Source organism: Hesperophylax consimilis, chromosome 16, assembly GCF_061612785.1.
Source record: "Hesperophylax consimilis isolate HC1 chromosome 16, BYU_Hcon_1.0, whole genome shotgun sequence".
Taxonomy (NCBI): domain Eukaryota; kingdom Metazoa; phylum Arthropoda; class Insecta; order Trichoptera; family Limnephilidae; genus Hesperophylax; species Hesperophylax consimilis.
In genome coordinates this window covers 22,805,419-22,818,758 of record NC_142851.1, presented here as the reverse complement: position 1 = coordinate 22,818,758, position 13,340 = coordinate 22,805,419, and positions in this window count along the sequence as shown.

Genomic DNA, 13,340 nt, shown 5'->3' with positions numbered 1-13,340 from the left:
TATGGCATCGCCTTGTGTCTACAGAACACCTTGCGGTCATATATGGCTTAACCAAGACCATCGTAATCTCCTTCAAGTACTGTCGGCGTAGCATAAAGTGTTCAGTATTGGCTTTGTAAATTATTTGGCTATTTATACCGGCAGTATTCATCATTGAAAAAAACAACCTCATTGACCTCATTTACGTAAATATGAATTTAATTGAAAAATCTGGCATGGTTCTGGACACGAATGATACGCTGAAATAAAAGGGCTTTTTTAGTTTTTGCAATAAAAATATCATAAGATTTAGTCTACATTTCAACTTTGTAAATAAACAACTCTTATTTAATCTAAGCATAATAGAATGTGCAATTGCTATAAACTTGCGTTTATAATGATACGTAATAGAACGTTCACCTTTTCATTCTACCCAGAATACTGTAAGTTATTGGTGAACTAAGAGTGTACGACTAATAATTTGTTTCTTTATTTAGAAGTACCTACTATATTACTCAAAAGTAATTATTATATTTAGTTTCAAGTATCACTTGCATTTTTCTTAATAAGTGAATAGTTTTCATTTTGAGGAAATAAATGTATTAAACCGTAAATAATATAGAGCATAATTTTTACTTACGTGAGTAGGCGCGCAGTGAGCAAATCACCGCCGGACGACACTTGATGGTAACAACCTCCTTGTCAAGCAGCCCCCGCGAACCGATGGCGTCTAATCTTTCGGCACGGGTTGCTAACGATAGTGGGGACAACTACTAAAAAGCGCAAAGTTTACGCGCAATAGATTTAAGAATTATCAAAGTTTTTTTGCAGAGGGCGGAAAAATGCTCACAGCGCGCCCAATCTAGGGTTAAACATCTGGAGTGTTCCGTGATTCTCCAATATTTACATTAATAGTTGTCGTTAGTTGACATCATAGAATGGTGAGTATTCATTGCAACACAGTTTGCAGTGATCAGCCTGAGTGGCTTAAAACATGTTACAAAGAAACATAAAATATCGATCATAATTTTTTTTCGCAAAATTTGCTATTTGTCTGAGTTACCAATATATTTTATAAATCAAATTGGTTTTTCTTTATACAGTGAGGATTAGATAACGTTTTAACATTTCATTTTTAATATATCTTAATAAATAAAAATCACGTGTAGTGTTCGTACACGCTAATCTCCGAAACCGTTTGTCAACATGTATGGTTGGTTTCAAATTGAAATATGGGATAGTTTGGACCTGATAGGTGGCGGTGTTATCGAGATATAAAAAAACTAGTTACTCTTTTTGAATAATTTTTAATTTTCCAGAATTCTCATCCAAAAATACATACAACCACAATTTTTAACTTCCCTACATAGAAGGCGGTCTGTGGAAGGACAGCGTCTTATATTATAAAATGCGTTCCAAATGGTTGAATTAAATTACTGAGTTTATGCTCGAAAAACTCAAAAAATTTAAAGTTTATAATTATTAATGTCAGGAGTGTTAAGAGTTGTTTTAATGGTAGAAGAAATCGGGACGCCCGAGGAATGCTTACCGCAATATTTCTGCACCGTAAAGAGACGAATTTAAGTCTATGTAATGTAGTTTTTTAACAGTAAAATTGTATTTTTGGTGTTTGTTTTTGGGGTGTTATGCCGTGTTGCGTTAACTCCTAATTTAGCCAACGTTTTGGACAGCATTGCAGTGTCCATCATCAGGGCAGATGTGTTATTTGAGGTTGTGTTAAAATGTGAGCATATGTATGAGGTTGTGATAGCGTGTTGCCAGCTCCAACCCTCTGAGCTAACAATGTATCATTTTTTATTTAAAGTGGTTTTCTTCGTTTAGCTCTGGTGTAGCCGTCAATTACCGGATACCAAGAACTATTGAGCTAAGCTCCATCGTCTCTATTAATGTTTACGGGATTTTTATGAATTTCAATGGCCTCCGTAATCAGCCGTGCTCTACAAGTTTTGGGTCTCCCCAGGATTTCAGGAACAAATCTAAAGTAATGCCCGGTGTCAATCAAATGCTCGGCAATTGCCGATTTGTCAGGGTGGCTGAGTTTACAAGCTCTGAAGTGTTCTGAAATCCTTTTGGAGATAGTCCGCTCTGTCTGGCCTACATAGACCTTGTCACATCCGGAACAGCTGAGTTTATACACTCCATATGTTTCCAGAGGAAACTTAGTCTTTGCAGACCTGAGTAAGTCCTGTATCTTTGTTGTTGTTCCGAAGACAGTCTTCTTTTAGTAAAATTGTAGTATACAGTAGTAAATGGTGGAAGAAGTCGGAGAATGTCTTAGCATTGGCAAAGTTATTTTCTATAATCTAATCCCCCATCGGCGCATATGGCCGGTGAACGCAAGAAGCATTCTGGAGCATTTACTAGACAAGACATCAATACACCCTCCGTATGCCGACACAGCTTCACGCAAAAGTATCGATAGTTCGTTACCACCATTCTGAATATCGATTTATAGTCCGACGAGACTTTAAATATTCATTTAGGCCTCAACTTGGACCTCAGGGCGAAGGAATTAGATGTCGATAAATAATATTGATCATTTTATCTTTAAATGTTTTTATTTTGTTGTTTTTAATGGGCGGTCTAATCAAATGTCATTATTTGAAGACGGTTTTATGTAGGTGATAAAATTTACTTTCTCTACCAACTAATAGTGATGTAAAAGATTTGTTTTGGATTATGTGAGAAGTTTTGTTTACATCTCGAATCGTAACAAAGATGTATTAGGTATATAAAATAAATACTTTCGTTGTAAACTGTTATGTAAGTAGTTTAAAATATTATCTGCATAATATGTAATAATTCTTACAAATATGATAATACACACTATACACAAACATATAATAATACATACACGTAAAAAATACTAAAAATGAAATAAAATAATTTTTGTTTTAAAACCACGAGTTTTTAATAATTTTTTGAACCGACCGGTATCGCTTTACTCAAGCATCTTCAGGGTACACATTATTACTAGGTAATAATTTGTATTACCTATTTGTATTATAAAATTTTTTATTACCTAGTAATAATTTGTACCCTGAAGATGCTTGAGTAAAGCGAAACCGGTCGATTCAAAAAATTATTAAAAACTCGTGGTTTTAAAACAAAAATTATTTTATTTCATTTTAAATATGTCAAACCACAAAGTGATTGCTCTCTACAATAATAGTAAAAAATATTATCATAATACATGTTTTTTTATATAAAACTACCAAAAATTAATTGCTGGGAGCTTGTTGAATTATGACATCTCCATTATAGGCATTTTGCGAGTTTGAATCTGAAGAAGGGAAAAGGAATTATTTTTTTAATATTAAAAATAACTAAATATATAAATATACGTTTAGTATTTCCATGTTTCTCTTTGGAACATAGTGGCAGGCGGTAGTAAAACGTTACTGCTGCATATTATATTGTGAATGAACCCAACACTCAAGAACTCAAGTCTTTCTAAGAATTTTCAACATATATTTTTTAATTTTATTTGAAATTCAGTAGTATTATGGTTACATGGTGCTTTCACAGAAATGAATTCTAGAATTGCGTTTACCTGAAAAGTAAAACTTTGGGGCGATTAGGTAAAGAACGATTCGTCCACAAAGCGAAGTAATTCGAATTAATTTTGAAGAATGCACACTTTACGGTAGGCGACAGTGTGAGGAGGATTTTATTGATTAAAAATTCTGATTATATTTTTAGTTTAGTCCTGCATGTTTTTGAGTCCTAAATGTCGAACATTTAGAAAAATTTTATTATAATGATGTTTTAAAAAAATTATCTAAAATGTATTATATTTTCGCTTCTTGTTCCCGAGTTATATACTTTCCCAATCGCCATGGGTATTTAAAACGATACAGAAAGGATAAGTTTCTTGAAATGGCTTTGTTATTCATCTTCATTTCTCCTTGTTCCTTTAGTATCAAAACCATTATTCAAGTGTGGAAGCCACTCACTTCATTGAAAATGAATTTATCTCTATTTTTAATATGCGAAATCTATTGAATTTGTTACAAGTCTAGGATGAATATTCAATAAATAATCCTAAACTTGTGACAAAGTCAAAAAATTGTTATTTTTATCCAAGACACAATCTAGATTTGCAATTTAATTTGTGTACAATCTTGCAATAATATACAATAGAAGCCAAATAAATATGCTTTAAGAAAATGAAGATAACGTTGGTAGTTCTTAGTCGAAGTTTGATACAATTAAATATGACCGAAGGGATGGGGTCAAATTAGCACATTAACAAAGTCCCGGCAAGGCTGAGGTCCTTGGTTTGAGTTCTAGATGCGACAGAATCTTATTTTGATTTTTCTTTTTCACATTTTTTTATTTGATTTATTAGGACGGGTTGTTGCAAAGAATTTTAACAATTCATCAAATTTGAAAGTTGATTTTCAAGTTCTGTGAAGGTTCTATTCGAATTCTGTTATAATTTCAGTTTTGTGAAACAAATGGCTAATTTTGTTACTGATCTAAAATAGAACCTCCCCAAAATTGAAAATCAGCTTTTAAATTTGATGAATGGTTCAAATTCTGTGAAACCACCCGTCCTTAATATTATATTCAGTGATTAAATGTTCAACTTTGAGGTTTTATTCGATGAGTTATTCCACCATAAAAATATTGAAGATCTATATTTTACGTAAGGCCTTGTGTGGGTGGTTATCTATTAACTCTAAGAATGTTACAAGTAAACGAAAATATATCACACCCAGGATCTCCACAAATCTACATTCAACTATTACCTCTGCTTCATATTTTATCTCCTTCAAGAGGTTCGACTGTTTTGACTTTGTCTACTTGTATGGTAAACAATGTATGCCAGATGTGAAACGTTTAAACATTCCTTAAGACAATAAACAGAAAACAAGCTATTTTCGTCCACATATTGGTTTACAATGAGCTCTGAAGCCTAGGATTACTGGATTTACATCTGTATTTTTTTTAATAGTGGGATTCTACTCTTTCTCAGAACTTAGTACAAGCTGCGAGGGAAGCATTAAACAGTGATTGAATTCTATTTTAACTAATCCCCCGTTTTGGAGCTTCTTGATAGATGATGATAGTATCAAAACTAATATTTTCTTTAAAATTAATACATTCTGAGAGGAGTAATCGATACTTATAAGTTATTTCTGGTTTTTTTTTTAAAACAACAACAAAATTAATACAAATATTTGACTACTTAAGAGTCAAAAACTTGTTGGAAAATATCCAAATATTTAAATTAATCTATCCTTCTTCTTCTTCCTAGCACTATTCCAACTCATTGCCTAGGTAGGCTGTTGGGGTCGGCTCTTCTCGTTCTCAGGTTATAGTTTCTTCGGTTCTGAGTGTCGCTTTCATCTAGGCCGTTTCTTTGTAGGATTTTGGAGCATTGGGTCATCCAGGAGTTCTTTGGTCTACCTCTGGATGACTGTCTTTGAAGCTCTATAGACATTGCCTGCTTCACTGTGTGGTCTGGTGGTCTCCGTCTTATGTGCCCATACCATCTTAACTGTCGTTCCTCTAGCTTACTGTTTATGTCAGTGACACCCAGGCTACCACGAATGCGTGAGCTTTTAATTTTATGAGCTTTTAATTTTTTTATTTTAATTAATCTATCCAGTTACATAAAAATCTATTTCGAATTGTTTCAATTTAAACTGACGATTATCCGTTCATATCAATTTCAAACAGCAATATTTTAACATTTTTCCCTTTAAAACTAGTTAAATTTTGTCGAGACAGATCGTGTTTGATGTTAACTATCTCTAAACAAAATATTTGGACTTTTTGTAGTTTTAATACTGGCCATCGATATGTATTTTCTTTTACAAAATTTTTGAAAATGGGTGTAAGTTTTATATTTTTTTATTATGTGGTAAGATATATAAATATATTGAAATATATTTTATACAGTTCATTACATTTGTTTACTGACTCTTATCCAATCAAAGCACAATACAAAGCATATAATAAGAACTAAAAAACATTAGAAATGAACGAAGAAGATGGTAGGTGCCTAGCCATAAATTAGCCACACCTGAATAAAGCAATGATAAATTGTACCAAATTTTAATAATTTTATCAGGCAAAATAGATATTTCATACTCCATGTTATATTATCGATGGTACCAATAATTCCGGTAACCGGATAAATCATCACAATGATAATTCATCACATCTTTAAAAAATTATATAAAGTCATGGAAAGTGATGAAACAAAAACTTCATTAGCTGGGTTATGTAGGTTAAGTAAGGTTAGATTATTAAAAAATCCATCGTTTCTAATGATTTTATATCACTTTTTAAAAGTGTGTTGAATTGTCAACGGTGTTGAGTATCATGGAACCAAAATAAATTCTATTAAAGCCTAGAATGTTATAACAACAGAGAATATTTTATTTGAACAGAATATTAATATGTATAAAAAAGTGACTTTTTAACATCTATAATCTATCAAAATATTATTAAAGAGTAAATAGTAGTGAGTTTATTGTTGCCTTCTAAATTAATTCTACCTGGAATATCTGGGCAAGTATCGCAATTTGGCTGTAGTAAAACAGGGCTGTCAACGATTTTATGATACTTTAATAATGAAAAAGGCGTCAGTTACATTTAATTCCCTCGCCCGCCCAGTGTTATGGATGGCGAGATAAATATTTTACCATGCGTTAGCTTATTCAACCCACATTGGAACATAACTTACATTCAGAATATATTATTAATTTGTTTAGATAGAAAACTGAGCTATTAGTTTGCGATCTCAAAGCATTTCATTCGCTGGTATTTATTTACATAACAAGGTATGAATTATACCGTTATATTATTTACTGCCAATCTATAAACAAAGTAATTGCCGTTTCTGTTTATCGTCTGTTCGTTAAAATTTCTGCGAAATCAAATGATGTAAATCTTTTCCAAGCGTATTTACTTCTATTATTCAATTTACCTTTCACCTTCAGACGCGATTGAAGCAAAACAGAATAATTATCTTGAAAACGAGGCACATAAAATATTCTGTGTAAAAATTTAGTGTTATTAAATCTCGATTACCATAGATTTGTTCTGCCTCAGATTTTGATTTTGATGAAACAAAATATTTTAGTTTCATCAAAAACAAAAACTTCAATTATCTACTGGTAAATAAAAATGTTGCTAAATCTTGGAAATTTATTTTATTTATTTATATTTTACATCTATATTTACAGAATAAAAATATCCATTAACAAAGATACATTATACAATCATAATTGTCTAATTAGCAATTTAAATTTAGTGATGCGCAGGTGGAAAATTTCGATGTCAGAGGCTAGTGAGTTAAGAAGGCCTATCATTCTTCCGAGAGAAATGGATTCTATAATACTGTACACATATATTTGACAATGATAACTTCGGTTTAACCTCCATATATTTAAATGAAAAATTATTTATCCTTAAGCGTGGGATTCAGTTGGAAATTTATCTTAAAGATTTATTGATTTTATCCATATTCTAATTTAATATTAAGTTTAATACAAAATTTATTGCGAAAACCTAGGTATAAATCAAAGACGTAATAAACGCATTTATGCTGCCCCATCAGTCAGTGTAAACAAAAATCGTTTTAAATACAGTAACCAACCAAAAAATAAACATCAGTATTGATGTTTATTATTAAATAAATAAATAAAACAATGTTACTTTGTTTAAACTACAATATATATATATATATATATATATATATATATATATATATATATATATATATATATAATGTAGTTATTTTATTATTATAAACGCCGATCGGTTTTTGAACAACAGTTCCTTCCTATGGGAAAAATAAATACTAACTTAACATCACAAAACAAAGGGTGAAAATAATATACTACTTGAAGTGAGGTTAATGGATAACCACAAAGATACAGCTACTTAAAAAAATAAATGCGTCATTAAGCAGAACATAAAAAAACCGTTTCGCTTCTGGTCGCGAAGTTGTGCATGTCACGCTGTACAGCTTTTTCTGTTTTCTGTATTTTTGAATGGTTTTGATAAAATTGCACATAATATAAAACATTTTATTCGTGTATATATTGCTTTTTTGTTATCGCTCTTTTATCATTCTAATATATTCTGCATTAATTTTGCACGAAGGAATATGAACATTTTTTTCTTCTAGTATTTTGCTAGGGTTTCAACTATCATTTCTTCTGGAAGGTTTATATATATATAATACATGCATATTATATTAGTAGAAAATAGAGAAACATCGTTTTTTTCCCAGAATTCACAACCTCAAATTTTTACTCCTAACTATTCACAAATCCGAGCAGGGCTGAGTACACGTCGGCTAGTAATATATAAGCGTTATTACTTTTTAAAAATAGAATTTAAAAAATTTGAATATTAAATGATAAATAATAACACTAGAGGTGCCTTCCATATAAATTTGAATGAAACAAATGTTTCATTTAGCCCAATTAAATTAGCGTTCCGTCCCACTTCCACTGACACCCCATTTGAATATCGCAAACACGTAAGTTTTGTATTGGAAATTTTATCGTCAATCCCCATACTCGCCCGCAAGGCACTTCTTTTGTTATTATTTATTATATGTGAGTATTTACTGTACCTATCAATATGATTGCATATTATAAATTATTACGAAAATAGAAAAAAAAAGTTGAAATTTTATTTTCCTAGGTTCTCACAAATTAACACAAATTCTCTTGAATGATTAATATTATAATTTTATTTCTTCCATTTCACTTTCTTCTTTAGATAGATCAATAATAAAAACATTTAGACTTAGCGACCGTGCTTAAAATTTATATTTATAGGTACTTTACAACTGCAGATATTTAACGAAACTTATCTTGAAAAAAAATTAAACTTATCGTGCTCATATTTATAACATATCTAAGTAATTTAATTGAACAGTAACGTGCTCTTATTCAAATTCAAACAAACTCAAGACTTTTAAAAACATTTCAATTTGGATCAAAATTTTAAATTCATTTATCTCACTGTAAAACTATTAACATTAAGTTCAAATTTTATTTATTATTTTCTTCGCCTTTTTTGTACATTTTTAATATATTAATAAAAAAAGGACATTTTTGGCTGAGTATACAAAAACATTTGCGTTTCAAAGCATAAAATGGTAAGTTATTTGTACCTACATAAGTTGAAAAGAAAACGTTAAATTATATTCGTATCTACGTAACTATATTTTTTTAACTTTTTATTCTTTGCTTTTAATTTTTGAGCCTTGTATCGCCGCCTCGGGAACCATTAATTGGATTACTAGCAGCTCTGCCATGTCAACTCAAGCGGCAAGCTACGTTTGGTATCTTAGCAGGGGTGAGGGAAATTGGGAGAAAAAAACGTACCATAAAGTTATGAGGAGTTGTTATTTTATTTACAGCAAAAGCAAGTATCTACTTACTCTAATATTTTTATTAAATTAAAGACGATGACCAACATAATAATATCAATGAGATGGAAACAAAGTTTTCGTGGCTTACACTAGGTAAGCACTTCATTATATACTTTCTAAAACAAACAACAATCTTTCAACATCAAAGTACATAATATATAAATATAAATTTAATTTAGTAGGCGGGTTTTGGTACCGCCGCCCCAGGAACAATTTATTTATTAACACCTTTGCCATAGGTCTCCCCAAGTGGATTGTGACATGATTTTGCAGGGCGCCCGGGTTCATAGGGTGAGGTGTATTCATGTTTCGCCTGCCACCTGATAGGTGATGTGCTAGATATGGAGAGGCTGGTTTGAGGAGACCCTTTGACCTCTACAACTGGCCCCTCGACTCATCGCTTTACGCCGCAGTGGGAGGGTTATATTCATACGTCCGTCACTCACGGAAACACTGATCCCTAGATTCCTTGTCCAACCCACATACCCTTTACGTTCCCAAAACTTCCTCTCCTAACTTTCGGCGATGCAATGCGTAGTAATGCAAAATCATGTGTTTTTGGTTTGAAAATTTGGTCGCCTAGAAATGTTTCAGATGCTTTAATTAAATACTGCGAGTATGTAGAATACATCTTGGCCTTTGAAATAATCGAGTATTTTTTAGATAAATCTTTTTATAAGCCTATAAAAAAGTAATGTATAAGGCCTATGAAAACTGCTTTAAAGTTCAAAATCTCCTACTTACGAACCCATTTTTGGTTATAATTTTATTGTATAATGTGGCAAATTAAGTTATTTATAAAATGATCGAAAAAAATTTAAATATTTATGACTGAATATCCACAAAATAAAATAAAAAGCACTTTTTGGCCATGTTTTTTTCTTGCATAAATCAAAACAGGCGGATGGTGTTAAGCGGGAATTTAAACCTTATCGCCATCTACGCTAGGGTTGTTATTGATAGCGGCTCAATTTAAAATATTACACGACGTAGTGCATCGCCTTAAAAAAGACACACCACTGTGAGAAAATGTATTGCTCAGAGCCTCCTATGTGGGGTTAACGAAAACAACATATTATTGTAACATTTGTTTCCTAGTATAAATAGCTTATCATTTGAGTCATATCCATCACGTCAGTTTTCGTTTTATTCCAAGTGACGTAGGAACTAAATGATTCTTAAATATTTTAGTAGAGGTGGATGGAAAATGTATATGAATATCACTGAGCATTTGGATTCATGTCGTAAAAAGAGTCGTCAAAAATAAAATTCGGTATGCATATGTAGATATATCTCCAAACAGTGCAAACTACACTTACACAACACAGGAGGACCGTACTTAAAAACCTAATCTCAAAAATTTCCTGGGGGGATTTTGGTGAATTATTATTTATCGATGCACAAAAAAATGTGCAATTGTTATTTTTTATTGCATTTAACTCTATGCCTGTATTTTAATTACAAGGAGTATTTTTGATAAAACAAATTTATTCCAATTTGAAAAAAATACAAACATGTTGAAAAAAATTCTCTAGCCAATATCCATTGCATCTGTTGTGTTTTAGCTGATTTGAAGTGAGATTTGCTGAGTTTTAGATAAGTCGATACGTCTCGAAAGCAGTAAATGTAATGAATAATAAATCTTACATTGAGCGTTTAGCGGGTTTTGAAAAAAAAACGGGCATCAGTTATTATATATCTGTTCCTCTCATTTCATATCTTAGATATTGTTATCTCAGAAAGTTTTAGGTGAAAAACAGAATTGAAATGTTGATTGAAATGGCTTTATTCATATTTGGTGATCTGAAATGAATAACCAAGCACTTCCTCGCATTCCTCCTCCCTATTGCATTCCCCTGTACAAGCACCGACTTAGCAAGTAACATTGTACTGCCGTAGAATTAAAATTAAAAGTCATCTAAATTTCAAACGTATAAACACCTCTAATACATCTGACGGCACTGTGGGAGTACTACGTGCTTCGTTTGTGGACAAAGTTAACATTTTTAGTGCTACGAGTAAGTTTGTATTAACACCGCCACCATCTGTTTGTGCATGTCAAGTTATTGCTACAAATATTTTAAGTCCCGTGTAAACACGACAGAACGTGACACATATTCTCTCCGAAGGGAGAGGCAGAGACGATGAATGACAAAACTTAAAGTGAAAGCGTGTGAAAGCACTGAATTTATATTTTCAAATGCTTCGTGTAATTTGATGACATAATGTACGTTGTGTGGACAATTTGGTTAAATACAAACTGTGCTGCATATCATGTTCATTATTGTTCATATATCAAAATGCAATGTTCAACACGATGTTGCAATATCAATAAACATATAACTTGAAATTATCGTTTAGTAATTAACATTGGAAAATATCTGTATGAATATATGTGTGAAGAATGAGTTATTGATGCATGTAAGTAAGTCTAAAGTCACGGTGTTTGAAAGAGAGATTACAAAAACAGTGTGCAATATAGTTGTGAATTATGAATACTTGGAGCAGGTGGATAAGTTTGTGTATTTGGGAAGAATGTTTACGAGAGATGGGAAGGCTGACAGAGATATTGAAAGAAGGGTAAATGCAGTTAACTCTATTAGTGGAGGGCTGAACGCGCTTGGCGGTAACAAAAAAAAATCCAAAGAAAGGAAACTAGCAGTCCACAATAGAGTGCTGGTACCTACCCTGATAGATGGCAGTGAGGAATGTAACTGAGATTTCTCAAGCGTATTTGTGGTAAAATCATGTATGATCGTGTGAGAAATGTGGAGATCCGCAAAGAATACAAGACTGATGTAAGCGTACTGAGTAAGAAAATGACGATTAGATGGTTTGGGCATGTAGAGCGAATGAACGAAGAAAGGAGTGTTTAATGAATCTAACCTCAGATTTACTCAAAAAAACAACATTAGGTTGAGTAGTGTAAGAATACATAATATGTTATGTGACCCACAGAATTCGCCACGTTAAAATGAAATATGTCACTAAACACCTAAGTATTGGGGAATGGGCAACATAGTTACGTTTGGTTATGATGCAGTATAATAGAATATATTTTCGTGTTGACGTTGTGGGTATGTGTAAGTCTATAAGTTGCGGTAGTTTGCAACTGTCGAATTAAAGTTAAGTATTTAAAAAAAAAGTTAAATCCTTTATTTTACGTCTATCTTCGAAGAAATGTATTTTTGAGCATTTAAGAAGAAATTATAATTAATGGAATATTACAAAAAGAATAAAAAATAATTACTTTACGTACTATGAAAGTAGTCACGGAGCAATACGTAGTTACTTTGTTTATATTACTAAAATTAAACATTAAAAGTTTGATATGTAAAACATGTTTATATTTAGCAAAACCTTTTTTACGCCTGGTTGGGTGTTTCACAAAACATATTTAAAGTTTGATAAGTGTATTATACTAATATAATAACGTAGTTATAGTAAGTTCGTATCATTTTTATAAAAATAGAAATATTAAGTGCATAATACAATATTCTAATCCAGCGGTCGGTAGACCGCAGCTCGCAAGCCGAATGCGGCTCTACAAATATTGGGTAGGGTATCCGTGAAATCGTTTACTTTTAGACACAGTTGTTTTTTTAATGATAGTTGTTCTTAAAGACCTGTTTTCCGCACAGTGGTTAATTTATTAATTTAAGGTAACACAAACTGTATCGAAACTTAACCAAATAATGATTGTTCTTGAAGTTAAACAATTCAGCGCGCGCTCAAAGTTTTGCGTAATTGTCAGAACTACAGCGTTCGACATGAAGCTAATAAGAAGCTAAGCAACAACTGAATAGATAATGCACACTAGAACTGCCTTCCATATAGATTTGATTGCAAAATAATGTGGTTTCTGACTTATTACCTTTTGGTTCCAGCCCATTAGTACGCGTTCTGTCCCTTTACACTTTCCTAACATTGT